The 19,240-nt window shown below is 35.1% G+C and overlaps 1 protein-coding gene across 1 annotated transcript in view; it reads left to right on the plus strand.

Moving 5' to 3' along the window:
• Positions 1–4,592: 4,592 nt before the first annotated feature.
• LOC120422779 (protein tiptop) overlaps positions 4,593–19,240 on the plus strand; it is a 671,857-nt gene continuing 657,209 nt past the window's right edge. The window contains exon 1 of the mRNA XM_052708625.1: positions 4,593–4,716. The gene's annotated coding sequence lies outside the window, so the exon portion shown is untranslated. The remainder of the gene's footprint in view (positions 4,717–19,240) is intronic.

The following is a 19,240-nucleotide window of genomic DNA, read 5'->3' on the forward strand; positions in this document are numbered from 1 at the left end:
AATGTTTGAATTTGAAACAAAAACATTGCTAAAGCCAAAATAAGCTTAATGTTCTCATTTATTTTTTTGTAAAATATGTAAAATTTATGTAAAATATGTAAATTAATTTATCAAATATTTTATTAACAGCCTTAAGGGTCAGTAATTGCCGTCGCGGGCCGGATAAAATGGCTTTACGGGCTAGATACGGCCCGCGGGCCGGACGTTGATCAAGCCTATTCTAACCCTATGGACTGACACTTACGAGAAAACTGATAAAACCATTCGATTGCTGAAAGTTTTATACATAAAATAAAATTATTAAACATTAACACGTTTAAAACCCCTGGATAAATTGAATTATTTTTGAGATAACCGAATTTAAATTAGAAATTCCTATGTGGTTTAGTAAATTAACATTACTTTCTACGATATACTGCGTAAGATCAAAGTAGGCCTTGAATTTTGAAGAAATAATAGCGGTTGATTATTAGCGAATGTCCGAAATTGAATTGTGTCCATAAAAAAACACAAGAACAGTTCTCCAATCCCACCTCAAAATATTCCCTGCAAATGCATGTTAACTTGAAGATATCTTTCAATTCTGTTTCAATAACTTTTTCAACTTTTAACTTAGAAACTAATTGTAATGAACTGCTCTTAGTTTAACGCTAACCAAAAAAACCTGATAATTTAGTTTATTTTTCGATTGGATAACATTATCAACAACTATATTTTTCAATCTTTTTGTATATAATAATCCAACTTTTACAATTTTTCAAAATTTCTTGGGGTGTTTTAAACACCTCTCTACCAGGTATGTATGGTAGGATGGTTTAATATCAAACACTTTTGGGTTGAATTCATATATGTCATTTTGGTAAAACAATGTCACCTCGATATACAGTTATCATTGATAAACTACAAAAGTTTACGTATTTACAAACAACTTATTCGATATTTTTTTGAAGTAAGAGTAATAACCTTAAAGTCCACGGAATTCCGAAATATCTTCGGCCAGAGATAGAACCGCGTTCCCTATTAGTTGATCTTTTCAACAATGCAAAACAAATCATATTAGTTAAATTAAGGCCGAGACAAGACTTTGTTTTATTTTATTTATTTTTTTCAAGAAAACGCAATGCAAAATACAAAAAAAAAAACAAACTTAGTTCAACAGCTATATTTCGATAGGTTTGGAAAATTGAAAGAGAAATCTTAAAAAATCTATTGTGCGTAAGAATTTTGTTTTGGCAATTTTGTAAATAGTCTTACTTTGCAGAATAACAAATTTTCATCCATTTTATCAAACCAAAATAGCAAATTACTTAAAATTTCGTTGAAATTTCGTGTGCATGAAAAAGGCATTTTTTTTTCGATAATACAGTCCAAACTCGATAACCCTAAGTTCTCGTAAAAATGTCGTTTTGGATAGCCAAATCTTCGGATGAACAATCACGATTAAACAAGTTTTTTTTTTTACAAAAAAATATTTTGAGCTGTCAGCTCAGATAACACTTCAAAATATCCAAAACAGTGTTAAAGAATTATAAAATCGAATACGGCAAAAATGGATATTACTTTTTTTCTCCAAAAAGTGTGAATTTAGTAAATTTTGAGTACAGTCTTGACTTGATTATTCGAGGCCTGATTTATCCGAAGTTTCGTTGATACAAAGTACGATTTTCGGAAGGTTTCTTAGGAACTTTGGATATTCGGAGCAAAGACAAAAAAGATTCAATTCCTCATAGTTATTACTTTCACATTCAACAAAAATTTTGAGTTCTGCGACCTTGTTGAAAATCTTCATTAACAAATACATTTTCTCAGTATCACCATGGCCAAACCTTGGATTTAAAATATCTTAATAACTTTGGAGCATTTTTTAAGCTCAGCAACCCAAAACAAGACAACGTTATGACAAAAATTTTAGTTTCGATTATTTATTCGAAGCGATTTCCTTTCGGGGACTTAAGATTTTCAAGTCTAGGCTGTATTTGTAACTCGTTAAACGTTTCTTGGTGGATTTCACGCATTTCGCGAAATCATATTAAATCATTAACCCTTGGTAAAACTATATATTTTTCGTAGTTTGAACTGACTGCAAAAAGAGAGATATTATGATAATGCATGATTTTTTTTAATCCAAATAATAGTATCATTTTAGAGAAAATTTGGAGAAAAAATCAATTGTTGTTGTTGCTTTTTTTCACTGCAATGAGATTTACTCTAATTTAATGAAATGAACAAAAACATCTTCTATCAAGTTGAAAATGCCGTCGGCTAATCCTGCGTGGTTGGATATTCTGTTTTCAATACTATTATCTGTTGGTGCTTAACTCTCTAACGCTTATGCTTGCTTGCTTCATTTTACACACAAGACTTTTGCTCAACGACTAAACAAATTTATTAACCTATTTCTTTTGGTATTTTTTGATGCCATTAGCAAATAATCATTCCAATTTTTTTCTAATTTTGTCAAGTTTGCAATTGATTACGAACGAAAACTTTCCAAATCTAATTTTTTCCCTGGATGTAAAGGAGAGGTCAAAAACAAATTTTTATAGCGTTTTTAAATCACTTTTTCACTAGAAAAAATCACAATTTGAAGAAAACTGATTTTTATTTTCCATAATTTTCTTTTCATCACGGAACAGTCTCGAAACCATCAGTTTTCGAACCACAAACCGCACACACCGTAAAACCCCGACGGCTTTCCTTCAATCTTCAAAAAACGGCAAGACCCCCACGTCGTCCTGCGAGGTGGCGGTGGTGGCGGCGGCGCTAGGGCGCATCATAATTCATTCAGTTTTACAACCGTCACTTTCTGGGGCGCACGCTCAATGGCGAGCTTCCTCGCTTTGCACCACTTCATCACCGCACCACCACACTTCCTCGGAGCTCCTAAGACACACTTTTGATCCATCAACGACGATCGCCTTCAAAAATCTGAGCATGTTTGATGACTGTCACCACGCGGCTCTCATCGCGCTCTCGTGAAACTTTTGGGAGTTTTTTGCTCGCGAACTACGACGAGCGACAGGAAGAAGTGTCACTTTTGACACACAGCGACAAACACACAGCAGGCGAATATTTTGAATGTGTGTTGCGGGGAGAGCCGACGAGCTTCCCCTTCGTTTGAAGGGGAAGTCACGGTTTTGTGAGAGAGGAAGGAGAAGTTCTGCGAACGAGAGCGGGAGAGAGCGCGTTCGGGTTTTGAGGGGAAGTTGGCACCAATACAGAGGCACGGCACACACGGATCGGTTGGCGCGGTGGGTCAAGTGGTGCCTCCACCAACACTAGCGTTCCGGCAGGTGGTCATCGGGGATCCCACACACAGCTCTGATTTCTGCCAATTTTTCTTCAATCCTCGGCAACTTGTCTACCGTTTGGCGATTTGGAGGTTATGCATTGCTGCCATCCCGTTCTGGCCTGCTTCTTGCGCTGCAGCTGGGGAAAGGATGCGTTGCAAGAAGCTCGTCTCGCTCGGTCCCGAGCGCCGGACTTGCCGCACACAGCGGCTGCTGGTGGCCAAGAACTGCAACCCGCAGCCAGTCACTGTCACCGTGCTGCAGATTCGCAGGCCGCGTTGAATTGCTTTTCCGCCGTCGGGTCCCAGGGTTTCGTGCACGCGACCGGCTAAACCACACGCGCGCCGCGAGCTTGATGTGGTACGGCTGAACGATACGGAGAGGTCTACCGTGCGTTCTGAAACGCTCGCCGGACGCTCGTTACGTCTGATTGGGTAGAATTTCTCTGTTCGGAAGCTGTTTCGCGATTTGTCTGAACAGATTCCATGCATAAGTTGCTTCACGTTTGGTTTGCTGGTACCGGACAGCTGCACGGTACAGCAACCGCTCGTGCTGAATCGCTCGTCAGACGTTCGAAAAGTCTGAGTGGGTAGAACTTCACTGTTCAGAAGCTATTTCGCGATGTATCTGAACAGATTCCGTCAAAAAATGGCTTCACGTCTGGTTCACTAGACTCTGTCCAGCTGTACGATACAGCAACCGTTCAAAACGCATGTTTTCGTAGAACTCCGTGCAAATTCTTAGAAAAACCCACATTTCCTTCCAAATTGACCATAACCTCACACTCAGCTGACACTTGCGAAGCCGGCTCGCACCAACTGTTGGAAGCCAAAACAGCAAATCACATGTTTTTCACGAAAACGGCGTACGTTTGTGTGCATGCCCCAAGTCGGTCGGTCGGTCGGTTTCCTTGTTTGCCGCCATCCTTCACCCAAGTGATGTACGCGTGAAATTTATGTTTATGTGCGCGCCCTCGCGTCGGTTGTATTGCGTGTTTTTTTTTTACGAGCGTGTGCGTGTTGCAGCTGTGTGTGATTGTGTGGAAGAAGCATACGCACATTTTGCTTTGACTCCGGCCTTCGCTGGAGAGAACGAAGAAAGCGAACGAAACGAAGGGGAATCCGACGAAGGCAGCGATGATGATGGAGAACGCGGCTGGAGAGAAGAAGCATAAGGCAGGTGCCTTTCTGGAATGGTGATGGTGTGTGCGGTGCCGCGCGCTCAAGGGGATGAAGTGGGATGGTCAACGGAGAAAAGGGTGGTAATCGGTGGTAGCGACACCGAGCAACAGATGGCGCACCAAGTCGGTGTGGAATAGAGTTTTTTTGTTCTGTTTGTTGGAAGATAGGAACGATAGTAGAGTTGTGGGAAGGTTGGGAAATTGTTCGTAGTATTTAGATACTTAATGCAGTAACCACGTGATAAGGTGAGTTTTCATTGATTCGCTTAAAATATATAATTATTTATGATGTTGGTATAATGAGTTTGAAGAAATTTGTCAAATTCAGGCAAAACCATAATGTTACCATAATTGCTGTCGTAAAAGACAAAATGTAAAGTCCTCAAGCCTAGAGTTTTAAAAAAGTCAATAGCTTAATATTAGTTTTTAGATGTTTAAAGGACCTTTTCAGCTCTAGATGTATTCACTGATTAAACAAAAAAACGTTGCAATTATTTTTTCAAGTATATATTCAAAGTCGGGCAAAATTTTTTTTTCAAGAGACCTCAACATTTTAACGGAGCTAGAAGTCCAATCAACTAAAAACTATTTGAAATGCATTTTCCATCGTTGATGATCAAATTTAGCATAATTAGGCTTGTTGAAAAAGAGTTAGATTTTTTGAAAAATTTCAATGTTTAGCACCGCCAAAAGTTTTTATTTCTGCGAGTTGAAACAAATATCTTCAGTACTTTGAAATTTAAAAAAATAATAATGCAAACCAACCGGACTGGTGTAAGATGCATTTTTATATACAGCAATTCCATTTGAAAAGAGCCTAAACGGAAAAAAAATCTACGATCGAGCTCAGAATTTTTCTGAGGGTTCCTTGCCCAAAATAATTCGACCATTAAATTTTTGTTTGGCCGTCTTGGACGCAAGTGAAAGGGGTTTTTAGAAAAAAAGCATTTTTAATAATTCGATTATTCGAAAATGTGATTATATAAAATGATTTCGAATGGTAATAATTAATGTTAGTGAAATTTCACGATTTCGCGGACATCGAGAAATCCGCGAAATTTGTCTTTTTCAGCGAAATCCGCGTGTTTGTGTGAAACTGTAACGATTTTTCTCAAAATATTTTATCAAACATAATTAGGAATAAAAATAATTTAAAGAACTTGTGTAGAATTAAGCGAGTAAACACCCTTGTTCAATTACAGAGCAATTCTCTACGAAATCGGTCTTATTTCTTCAATTTTAATTTTTGTATTTTTTAATCCGACTGAAACTTTTTTGGTGCCTTCGGTATGCCCAAAGAAGCCATTTTGCATCATTAGTTTGTCCATATAATTTTCCATACAAATTTGGCAGCTGTCCATACAAAAATGATGTATGAAAATTCAAAAATCTGTATCTTTTGAAGGAATTTTTTGATCGATTTGGTGTCTTCGGCAAAGTTGTAGGTATGGATACGGACTACACTGGAAAAAAATAATACACGGTAAAAAAAAAATTGGTGATTTTTTTATTTAACTTTTTATCACTAAAACTTGATTTACAAAAAAACACTATTTTGAATTTTTTTTATTTTTTGATATGTTTTAGAGGACATAAAATGCCAACTTTTCAGAAATTTCCAGGTTGTGCAAAAAATCATTGACCGAGTTATGAATTTTTTAATCAATACTGATTTTTTCAAAAAATCGAAATTTTGGTCGTAAAATTTTTCAACTTCATTTTTCGATGTAAAATCAAATTTGCAATCAAAAAGTACTTTAGTGAAATTTTGATAAAGTGCACCGTTTTCAAGTTATAGCCATATTTAAGTGACTTTTTTGAAAATAGTCGCAGTTTTTTATTTTTTAAAATTAGTGCACATGTTTGCCCAGTTTTGAAAAAAATATTTTTGAAAAGCTGAGAAAATTCTCTATATTTTGCTTATTCGGACTTTGTTGATACGACCTTTAGTTGCTGAGATATTGCAATGCAAAGGTTTAAAAACAGGAAAATTGATGTTTTCTAAGTTTCACCCAAACAACCCACCATTTTCTATCGTCAATATCTCAGCAACTTATGGTCCGATTTTCAATGTTAATATATGAAACAATTGTGAAATTTTCCGATCTTTTCGAAAAAAATATTTTCAAAATTTTCAAATCAAGACTAACATTTTAAAAGGGCGTAATACTGAATGTTTGGCCTTTTTGAAATGTTAGTCTTGATTTGAAAATTTTGAAAATATTTTTTTCGAAAAGATCGGAAAATTTCACAAATGTTTCATATATTAACATTGAAAATCGGACCATTAGTTGCTAAGATATTGACGATAGAAAATGGTGGGTTGTTTGGGTGAAACTTAGAAAACATCAATTTTCCTGTTTTTAAACCTTTGCATTGCAATATCTCAGCAACTAAAGGTCGTATCAACGAAGTCCGAATAAGCAAAATATAGAGAATTTTCTCAGCTTTTCAAAAATATTTTTTTCAAAACTGGGCAAACATGTGCACTAATTTAAAAAAATGAAAAACTGCGACTATTTTCAAAAAAGTCACTTAAATATGGCTATAACTTGAAAACGGTGCACTTTATCAAAATTTCACTAGAGTACTTTTTGATTGCAAATTTAATTTTACATCGAAAAATGAAGTTGAAAAATTTTTACGACCAAATTAAAAAATTCATAACTCGGTCAATGATTTTTTGCACAACCTGGAAATTTCTGAAAAGTTGGCATTTTATGTCCTCTAAAACATATCAAAAAATAAAAAAAAATTAAAAATAGTGTTTTTTTGTAAATCAAGTTTTAGTGACAAAAAGTTAAATAAAAAAATCACCAAATTTTTTTTACCGTGTATTATTTTTTTCTAGTGTAGTCCGTATCCATACCTACAACTTTGCCGAAGACACCAAATCGATCAAAAAATTCCTTCAAAAGATACAGATTTTTGAATTTTCATACATCATTTTTGTATGGACAGCTGCCAAATTTGTATGGAAAATTATATGGACAAACTAATGATGCAAAATGGCTTCTTTGGGCATACCGAAGGCACCAAAAAAGTTTCAGTCGGATTAAAAAATACAAAAAAAATCGAATGACCGAAATCCTAGAGAACTGCTCTACAAATAAAGGGTTAGTGAATTTTGATTATTTCGCGGACGGTGTGAAATTCATGAAATTTATAAATATTCTCAAATCACTTTTTTCTTCAAATAACATCAATTTTCAACCATAAAGACTATTTAAGTAAATTTTATACGTTTTCAATTGAAAAGCTTAATATGAACCATTTGAAAATTGTTTAGATTTCAGTTTTTTTGAACTGAGCAGTTCTCTAGGATTTCGGTCATTCGATTTTTTTTGTATTTTTTAATCCGACTGAAACTTTTTTGGTGCCTTCGGTATGCCCAAAGAAGCCATTTTGCATCATTAGTTTGTCCATATAATTTTCCATACAAATTCGGCAGCTGTCCATACAAAAATGATGTATGAAAATTCAAAAATCTGTATCTTTTGAAGGAATTTTTTGATCGATTTGGTGTCTTCGGCAAAGTTGTAGGTATGGATACGGACTACACTGGAAAAAAATAATACACGGTAAAAAAAATTTGGTGATTTTTTTATTTAACTTTTTATCACTAAAACTTGATTTACAAAAAAACACTATTTTTAATTTTTTTTATTTTTTGATATGTTTTAGAAGGCATAAAATGCCAACTTTTCAGAAATTTCCAGGTTGTGCAAAAAATCACTGACCGAGTTATGAATTTTTTAATCAATACTGATTTTTTAAAAAAATCGAAATTTTGGTCGTAAAAATTTTTCAACTTCATTTTGCGATGTAAAATCAAATTTGCAATCAAAAAGTACTTTACTGAAATTTTGATAAAGTGCACCGTTTTCAAGTTATAGCCATATTTAAGTGACTTTTTTGAAAATAGTCGCAGTTTTTCATTTTTTTAAATTAGTGCACATGTTTGCCCAGTTTTGAAAAAAATATTTTTGAAAAGCTGAGAAAATTCTCTATATTTTGCTTATTTGGACTTTGTTGATACGACCTTTAGTTGCTGAGATATTGCAATGCAAAGGTTTAAAAACAGGAAAATTGATGTTTTCTAAGTTTCACCCAAACAACCCACCATTTTCTATCGTCAATATCTCAGCAACTTATGGTCCGATTTTCAATGTTAATATATGAAACATTTGTGAAATTTTCCGATCTCTTCGAAAAAAATATTTTTGGAATTTTCAAATCAAGACTAACATTTCACAAAGGCCAAACATTCAATATTACGCCCTTTTAAAATGTTTGTCTTGATTTGAAAATTCCAAAAATATTTTTTTCGAAGAGATCGGAAAATTTCACAATTGTTTCATATATTAACATTGAAAATCGGACCATTAGTTGCTGAGATATTGACGATAGAAAATGGTGGGTTGTTTGGGTGAAACTTAGAAAACATCAATTTTCCTGTTTTTAAACCTTTGCATTGCAATATCTCAGCAACTAAAGGTCGTATCAACATAGTCCGAATAAGCAAAATATAGAGAATTTTCTCAGCTTTTCAAAAATATTTTTTTCAAAACTGGGCAAACATGTGCACTAATTTAAAAAAATGAAAAACTGCGACTATTTTCAAAAAAGTCACTTAAATATGGCTATAACTTGAAAACGGTGCACTTTATCAAAATTTTAGTAAAGTACTTTTTGATTGCAAATTTGATTTTACATCGAAAAATGAAGTTGAAAAATTTTTACGACCAAAATTTCGATTTTTTGAAAAAATCAGTATTGATTAAAAAATTCATAACTCGGTCAGTGATTTTTTGCACAACCTGGAAATTTCTGAAAAGTTGGCATTTTATGTCTTCTAAAACATATCAAAAAATAAAAAAAATTCAAAATAGTGTTTTTTTGTAAATCAAGTTTTAGTGATAAAAAGTTAAATAAAAAAATCACCAAATTTTTTTTTACCGTGTATTATTTTTTCCAGTGTAGTCCGTATCCATACCTACAACTTTGCCGAAGACACCAAATCGATCAAAAAATTCCTTCAAAAGATACAGATTTTTGAATTTTCATACATCATTTTTGTATGGAAAGCTGCCGAATTTGTATGGAAAATTATATGGACAAACTAATGATGCAAAATGGCTTCTTTGGGCATACCGAAGGCACCAAAAAAGTTTCAGCCGGATTAAAAAATACAAAAATTAAAATTGAAGAAAAAAGACCGATTTCGTAGAGAATTGCTCATCTAACAAAATTTAGTATTTTTTTTTCGCTTTAGTTTAAAAATTACTACTACTTTATTTGAAATGTAAAACTAAAAAAATAAAGGAAATAGGCTTTGTTTTATCCAAAATTAAATGAAAAGTATGTTTTATCTTTTAAATAACCTTTAAAAACATTTCAGATTTTGTCTAAGTCCTGTTTAATTTTAACGATATTTGATTATTTGGGTGGATGATTTTCGTAAAAGTTAAATATGCCCCAAGTTTTTTGTTTTCTGTTTTCATTTTGAATAAAACATTCGATTTCATTACAAATTATATCATTTTGCCTATTGATTTTAAATTTAGTTTTTCAAAAGAGTGATGAAATCCTTAATTTGAAATTATTTTGAATTGGCTGAGTCGCAGAAAATTCAAACTTTTCTACTTATTTTGACTGGACAAGATTGTTAAATCTTGCTTTGAAAGGAAATTTAATAAAATGTAAACTGGTAAAAAAGAAGCTAATTGAAAACGTTTTTGCTTTATTAGTCAAATGTTTAAAAAGTAGTTCAATAAATCCCAAGTAACATTTTTTTCCAGGAGTTCTACAAGAACTCTTCAAGATAGCTACAGCATAGCAGTTTGGACCGCGGTATGATAAAACTCTCTTCAAGTACTCTTCCAAACTCATGAAGAAGTTACTTGGGAATGATAATTCATAAACCAGGCGTATTTTTTGTTAATTATGAGATTTTTTTTGTGTCACGTTCAAATTAGTGAAGATTTTTTTAGTTTATTGAAGAGTAATATATAATGAAGCATAAAAAGTAGTCTCTGTGATTTAAACAAAAGATTTTGAGAGTTTTTTTTACATTTTTCACGTTCCACGAAATTTGCGTGAAATTTGGTGTTTTGAAACTGAGGTCCGCGTGAAATTTGATATTTTCGAGTGTGAAAAATCCTTAGCCTAGTAATAATGTTAAAATATTTTGAAGTTTTTAAATACAATTCATTTCCATTTATTAGTTCAGCATTTTTGAAAAGGTTTTTAAAAGAAAAATTGCTTTTTAAATTTCAAAATAAAAATTTCTTGTTGCTTTGTTGTGATTTTTGATCGACACTCCAGACTCGATAATCCGAAGTTCATCATCTGAAGGTTTCTATGGGACTTAGAATAATCGAATCACGAACAACATTTTTTTGTGTTTTCTCGTTTTCTTATGTTTTACATAAAATTCGAATTCTGCGACCCCGTTTTAGTCAAATTTTTGTTCTTAATTGCCTATAATAAAATAAAATGCTTTTTTTAAATATTACATCATCGCCATTTTAGCCACCATCTGACTTAAAAATTTTAAATCATTTTAGCGTTGCGTAGTTTCGTGATTCGATTATACGAAGTTTTGTTTTTTTTGTGGTTTTTCTGTGGCCTTCAGATAATCGAGTCTGGACTGTATTTTAAATTTATAAAATAAATTTCTTGGAAATTCAATGTTCTTTAAGCTGTTGCAAATATTCTCTTCTTTAAAATCAGCTTGAAAAATCGAGGAGCAAAGCTTTATTTTCTTAAAACATTTCAAATATCCAAGAAATTTTGTAGTGTTATCAGCTGCATTGAAACGCATTCCCTTGCACTTTAAATCATTTTGAACATGTTTGAGTTCGCAATAGGTTTTTCCGCATTATTTTTGATTTTATGAGAACTGATTAGGCCGTTGCAAATATTTTTCAAAGTTTATGTCGCCCCTCCCCCCTTTAATATTGGTTTGAAATATCAGGGGGCAAAAAAAAATATTTTTCCAAAAAAACTTTAAAATTTTCATGAAAATAGAAGTCTTATCAACTGAAAACAATCTTAAATGCATTTTTCATCAAAATGTTGAAACCATGGCTCGTTATTTCAATTTATATACTTTATTTTTTATTTTTTTAACCTCACGACTTTGGTCAGAGTCGAGGGACATAAACTTCAAAAAATATTTGCAACGGCCTTATAGAAATGGAAGTATTTTTTCATTGAAATGTGGAAATTTTGACTTGTTTTTTTTACACACCACAAACTATTCATGGAAAATAAAATGCGAGGCATTTTAAAACACGTGATTTTTATTTCCTTAATACAAAAATCTAACTTAATCCACCTATGTGGTTGGTGCCTTCCTCACTCTTTTCAAACAGTGGGTGACATGATGGGACACATACATTTGAACACAAATTTCATCTATATTTTTTAGATCTGAATTGAAAAAGATTCACAAATATCACTTAAGTGGTAGTAACTCAAGACAGGGTTGCCAATTATCAATGTTTTGGGCTCGTTTGAAAGGTTTTTTGATTACCTAACCAACGATGGGTCGGATGATAGATTCAGACATAGTTTATATACATTTAAGTGAGATCCGAATATTTGTGAAAAAACATTTTTTACAGAACTTTTGAACTACTTATCAAAACAATTCAATAGCGACGTATGGGACCCTAAACCGTACTCTACTTTGAATATTTTGAAAAATTGAAAAGATTTTAAAAACAAACCCAAATTTGCTAATAAATGCAAGGAAATGCATTTAAAATTTATTTCAACTGACTGCACTTGAATTTCTATTGTAATTTCTTTTTAAAATATCCTGATTTCAAGGCGGTGATAAAAACTTTTGAAAACATTTGTACCAGCCCAAATATCTTAAATAAAAAAGAGTAAGCATCTTTCTATTATTGAAAATTTTGTCGAATAGCATAGTGCGACGCAAATGGGATTATTTTCCCTAGCTGGTGAAAGGTTATTTTACAATCTCAATATTTATTAAAATAATTTTAAAACGATGAACAAGTATCATATAACGTGAAGAAAAGTAATGTTTTGGTTATTTGTAATGAAGTTCATTTCTATCCATGCTTAAATAATTTTCTGATTATATTAATATCAAAGAGTACAAAAAAATTTACAATCAAAATTTGCTTAAAATACTCTGGAATACTCAAATTTCACTTTCTTTAAATTTAATTTTACTTAGTAAAGAGTACTAATTAGTACTAATTTAGTGTGTACTTCGTTTCTAACAAAACTTTGTAATTATGGAGATGTTTCAAATATAATTTTGATGTTTATGTTCCTAAAGTATCAATAACACTTCGAGAGCTGAATCATAATTCCACTGATGCAATTTTTAAAATTTCACATCTTTCATTTATTTCAAGTAGTTTTTAGAGTTCCGTGGAATTGTCGTTAAAAACGATGCTTTGTAATTGTTTTGCCGTGAAAAATCGCAATCCTTAATTAGGCTTCATCCATAAAGTACGTCACGCTAAAATCGGCCAAAATTTACACCCCTCCCCTCCTTTGTCACGCTTTTCCTATACTTATAACATGCAATGTCACACTTTCTCAGACCCCCCCTCCCCCCCTAGAGCGTGACATACTTTATGGATGACGCCTTAAACATAAACATTTTGAAAAAAACTTAGGGAAAGGTGGAACCCAAATTTTAAAAATTTGGGTTGAATAATTAAAATTTCCTGTTTGAAAATTTTGACTTGGTGATCCTATTTTTGAAAGTACTTTTGAAGACCTTTGAGTAATTGAACTTCGGAGAATCGAGGGTTTTAATAATTGAAAAATGAATCAAACTCTGAGCAAATGTCTGAGTGGGATGTGTTAGGATGTGTATCAAAAAATTGTCACTTGATTATCTTCGGACTGGCTGAACGGTGACCGTAATGGTCTCATTCGATTCGCCTCGTGGTCCCATAAATCCTTATTCAAGTTCAGTCAAGTACTTCAAAATTTATGCTAAAAAATGATTTTGGTTTAAGGCGCGAAGATTCTAAAACGGGTGATATTAGTTAAAAGTTATGAACAGTAAAGATAACTAAACTGAACACTGAAATGACGGATGTTGCCATTCAAGTTGAATTTGGTGGCTCAAAACAGTATTTCTAAAAGAAAGTCAGTTATTTATATTTCCCTTGTTTTGTCCAAATATCCCTCCACCCAATACTCTTCGGATGACTTCGCCTGCCAAGGTGTCGTAAACCCGTATGAGTTATTTCCCAAAATTTACAAATTACCATATTTCATCCCTATTACTGCATTCACCCCTGCCTCCCCCTTGCGAAGAAAGCTCAGCAACGACATTCAATGTTTTCCACCAGTCCGTCCTTACAAAATCCATCACGCTAATGAGTGTCCATCGCCGTGGGGCACGTAAGTATCCTTTCAAGCAACATTTCGACGGCCTCCGCAGAACGCACTCCTCCCACCCGAGCCCGATGGGGCCGGACCACTTTTCCTAGAACCGGTCGGGCCGCGGGTACTTGTCGCATTCCACTTTCGGAGTCGTCGCGCACCGCCACGTTGACGAGGACATAAATAACCCGGAATCGCCGTAATAACTCCCAAGTTAATCTGACTTTTCCTCGTTCCCGGGACGGACGACGTCCGTCCAGTGTTGTTGGCCAGCAAGGTGCCAACAACTGGCCCCGTTTCCTCCTACCCCCTCCATCCAACCCCGACTAGGTTGTGGTGTTTATTTATTTGTAGTTCAGCCCAGGCTTGTTCGTCATCTTGGCCGTGGTTCGAGTTTGACCGCAAGAAATATTCATAAATTCACGTGCTGGTCAGCGCGCTCGTCGAATCAAACTTTGTTTTCCTGGGTACTGCTAGTTCTTCGGACTGGCCAGGACGGTCGGAGGGGGTGGCGGAGCTTTAAGCCCTGGCCATCATCGGCCAAAGTGAGTGAGTGAACGGTCTGCTGCTCGTAAAGTAACGTGAAATTACGAGAGGCGTCATCACGCGCACTGGTGACCTTATCCCCTCTCCATGACGGACGATTCCGGCTGGTGGTGGTGGCCAGGGCTGAGGGGACAGACCTGCAGGCAGGCCAGCGGAATGCCAGAAGGCTAAGGATCAATTTGGGTTTTGGCTTAAGAAGGAAATGAAAGGTAATGGTTAACCAGAGGAATCGTTTTGTGGGGATTTGAGATTGGAAGGTTTGTTTTTTTTTTTTTTTATGAAAACCGGTGAAGTTCTGACTCGTCCTGAATGTGGGTTTGATTTATTTTTTAAATAATTTAACAGGATATTAACCGCATAGTTTTATGATCTTACTTTAAAATTTTTGCATTAATTACTCCTATTCCATCTCTACCTCTTCACACCACCATACATGAAACGCACTTAATTTGTCATACATTATTGCACACTAACTAAAACCTCGTCGATTTTCTGCCTGATTTTATTCGCGTCTGATTGAAATTTTACGACCGACTAATCTCACTCGCGCCCCATGATGGGATGCCGCGTATCAATCCAACTTCTTCAACTCATAACTGTTCAAGTTGCGTTTCGTAGGACGGGTTTGTCCGCAGGGAGGGGATTGAACCCTTTGGTCATAAGTCCCCCCCCCCTTTCATGATCCATAAATACACACTACAAAAGAAGCCGCCCGGGGATGATAAAAATGACGGTTCTTAAGTCTACAATTTATGTCATTCTTCTTCTTCTTCCCCTGGCACATGGCCGTAACTTCCCTTCCATCCGTCCGACGGATCGATCCAAGTTCTTGGCTTGATTGGATATTAATTTCCATCATCATCATCATCACGACTGACCGCCGCCGCTGAAGAACCCCTCTAGCGGTGGACATCAAATCAGCCATCCTCGCGTCCAACTCGTCGTCGTGGTGAGATTTTTCCTGATGAGTTGGAGCCAATCAAAATTAAGACCATCCGAGAGCGTCTGATGGAACGCCTTACGCCGTCGCGGCCACTTCCCCACTGGGTACCCTCTTCCCCTTCGAATAAGCGCGTTTAAATGAGTCAACTTTTGGATTTATTGTTATTGAATCGGTTTCATTTCTAAATATTCGATCGTTTCCTTTTAGTCAGGGATGCCAGTTTTTTTGAACTGCAATTCGACCGCTCTAGACAGGCTGTTTTTTTTTCAGCAAAAGTAGTACAATTATACAAAAAGGCTTTTCAAGTTGAAACTCAAACACCAGCGTCTAAGCAATTTCACGATTTACGCTGCGCGTGTAGGCCAATCATAATAAGGTGTCGATTTCTGTAAACGTCAGGGCAAACCGGGCATTGTCAGGGATTTTTTTGACCTGGAAAAGTCCGGGAATTTCAGAAATTTTTTAGCTGGGATGATCTTAAAAATGATAAACATGTATCTGTTCAACCCTCAAATAACAAAAAAAATAGTGCTTTATTTTTATTCGAGCCTAAACTATAAACAAACTTTGGATAATGTCGTCGCTGTCGTGCTAACTTGTCGCACATGCATTATAGGTCAAATTGAGTTAAGAACGCCCTTAACAGATCCCCAAAATTCGATTTCAATCCGGAGATTTTCATTCAAACCCGAAAAAAAACTCCGTGAATTTTTGTCATTTTTCAAATAAAAGAAGTTTGAATCGTGTCGTGCTATATTGACACATCCTGAAGATTGATGTAAGTGCGACAACTGGCCAAAGGGATTTCAGGTCAGAACGCTTTAGGCACAAGTACAAGCTCGTCTACCGTAAACAGTTTTAATTATAACTCGGGACACCAGCGACTAAATTAAAATTAACTTCAGGACAATGCATAGAATGGTCAACCAAACATAACACAGTTCAACAAAAAATCAAATGTTTCTTGTCTCTGAGACGAGAATCTGTGTTTCTAGTAGATTTTTGCCTGCTGAATCCGAATCCAGGTCCCGAATTGCTCCAAATGGTCCCAATTTTGAGATACACCCGTTTGAAATGTTAGTTTAGGCCAAAATTAGCTACTTTGTCGACTATTTTACAAAAGAACTATTGTATAAACAACTAAACCAATACATGTATCTTAAAGTTCACGTTTTCCCCTTTCTGAAACACCCCTGGTTTTTTAAATTTTATTGTTTCTACGCATATTTATAGCCATTTTAAAATTAGAATTTGACTTGCATGCAAGTTGGAAAAACTTGAATGAGAACCAACTGAAAATATAATTTTGAAATGGCTATAAATATGCGTAGAAACAATCACATTTTAAAACCCAGGAGTGTTTCAGAAAGGGGAAAACGTGAACTTTAAGATACTTGTGTTGGTTTAGTTGTTTATTCAATAGTTCTTTTGTAAAATAGTCAACAAAGTAGCTAATTTTGGCCTAAACTAACATTTCAAACGGGTGTATCTCAAAATTGGGACCATTTGGAGCAATTCTGGACCCGGATTCGGATTCAGCAGGCAAAATTCTACTAGGAACACATATACTCGTCTCAGAGACAAAATCTTGTTGGACTGTGTAATGTGTCTTATTGTCTGCATTGCGTGCTCTTGTTTTTGTTTAGGCTGGTACAAATTTTATTTAAAGTTTTTGTCCCCCTCCCCTACAGTTGGCCCCCTAAAAACCAGACGGCAAAACATTTTTTTTGTTTTTTTTTTTTTTTTTTTTGCGGAAATCAATTGAAAATACATTCCCCTGCGTTTAGAATCATGTTTAGCATATTTGTGTTAATTTAAAAATCCTACACCCAGAACTGGGCATCGGCAAACGAGAGGATAAAGAGCCCGGTTCGGTAGTAAAATGGTACTGTGTGCGGACGGAGAGGATAAATCCCGAAATTAGAGAAAGTCCTTTACTCAGGGGTTCATTTTCCAAAAAAGTTCATTAATCAAAAAAAAAAAAGTATCAGCACCGAGACTCGGACCCACGACCTTCGGCATATTAAACCGTGCCTTTGTCGTAAGGGCCATCATGGTTTGGTGACTAAATGGCGTCAATATAAGCCACTCAATAGGAAGAACTGTTTCAATGAACGAATGAACACGCGAGAGGTCTTTACTCTCGCAAAATAGTACTTTCCTCATGTTTCTTTTCGGGAGGACTATCCCCTCGGTCTTTTACTTTGGGTGTAGTATTTTTTTTTTTTTTGAAAATGTTTGATGATTATTAACGCAAAAAGTTTTTTGAATGAAATTGTTGTTTTCATCAAATTTTTTTTTTGAAAACTAATGATTGTAATACAGTTGTATTCGTGTAAAATGCCTTTTAAAACACAATTTCCATGCAAATATTGAAACTATGGCCACGGTGCTCAAAATACCGTTCTAATGAAAGAAAAAAATGCATTCCGAGATTTTGGTGTCTATCGATTCCTTACACCATAATGCACCTCTGAGCAAAAAATTAAAACGTTCGATGATGTAGTTTTCGACATACAGCCCTTTTAAGACGTACATCCGATATACAATAAGAAATTCAAAACAATATATACAATTTCAGCAGTTTAAAGAATATTGATTTCGAGATAATGATGGATTTGGCTTTATACACCCAAAACTGGCAGCGCTAGTCCGAGAGAATGATGGTCTCGAGTCGAGAGAATAGTGGTACCATTCATGGACGCAGAGAACACAGCTCGAGATGGACGATAGAACTATTCTCTCGAGGTTCATTTGCAAAAAAAGTTCATCCGTCAAACAAAAAACCAAAAGTGTCGACAACGGGAATCGAACCAGAGATCTTTGACAAACCAATCCAATGACTTAGCTGCCTCGGCCACTACAGCTTGGTGACCATGGAGAAGTCAGAAGTTGATGTATGACACTTGTTGGAGATTTATTGATTCAACTAACGAATGACCTCATTTGTTATGATGGTGTGAGTTGGTATCATTATTCTATCGATTTTGGCACTGAGCCCTCAATAAATTTTGAGAGAACGATTATCTCGATTCTGAATTTTGGGTGTATGACTCTCTAGTATCTCTGGGCCAAGTTTCAGAAGGTTTGCTGATGTAGTTCTCGAGATACAGCCATTTTTAAATGTTATTTTCGGTTTTTTTTTTTTCAAAGAAAATCTATTAAATCAATACAATTTCAGCACTTTGAAGTCAGAAAATATTATCTTAATACGGCTGTATCTCAAAACATCATCAGCAAACCATCTGTAACAAGACCAAGAGATACTTAACAGTCATATGAAGCAAAATCCAGCATTACCTCGAAATGCATATTTTTTAAAGTGTCAAAATAGTATTGATTTAATAGATTTTCTTAGAAAAAGTGGGAAATAACATTTTAAAATGGCTGTATCTCGAGAACTACGTCAGCAAACCATCTGAAACTTGGACTAGAGATACATAACAGTCATATAAGTCATCATAACGGTATTTTGAGCACCGTGATGGCTTGTTATTTTAATATTTATTAGAGTGTAACAAAAATGACTTTTTGGCGGGCATTCAAGGATTTGTTCCGGTGGGCATACTAAGCCTAAATCCAAAATATGAGCTTGATTGGACGTCACAGGAGCTGGCGCTCCGCCTTTCAATTTTAAATGGGATTTAACCCGTAAAAAAAGATTTTTTCAAAAATGTCACTTTTTGAGGCATTTTGGCCACTGAAGCGTTTATTTTCAACATCATTGGCGTGTAGGCCAGATCCTTGCGCATCTTTTAGTATATATAACATTGACATTTGGAGCATCCTGGAGCTCGGTACAGGCCTTCAAAGTTTGGCATTTTTTCGAAAAATCGGTCCCGGCAAAAAAGATATGCGTCGCGCCTCGCGACGCCCTAGACGCCATTTGATTTT

This window comes from Culex pipiens, chromosome 2, assembly GCF_016801865.2.
Source record: "Culex pipiens pallens isolate TS chromosome 2, TS_CPP_V2, whole genome shotgun sequence".
In the NCBI taxonomy this organism is placed as follows: domain Eukaryota; kingdom Metazoa; phylum Arthropoda; class Insecta; order Diptera; family Culicidae; genus Culex; species Culex pipiens.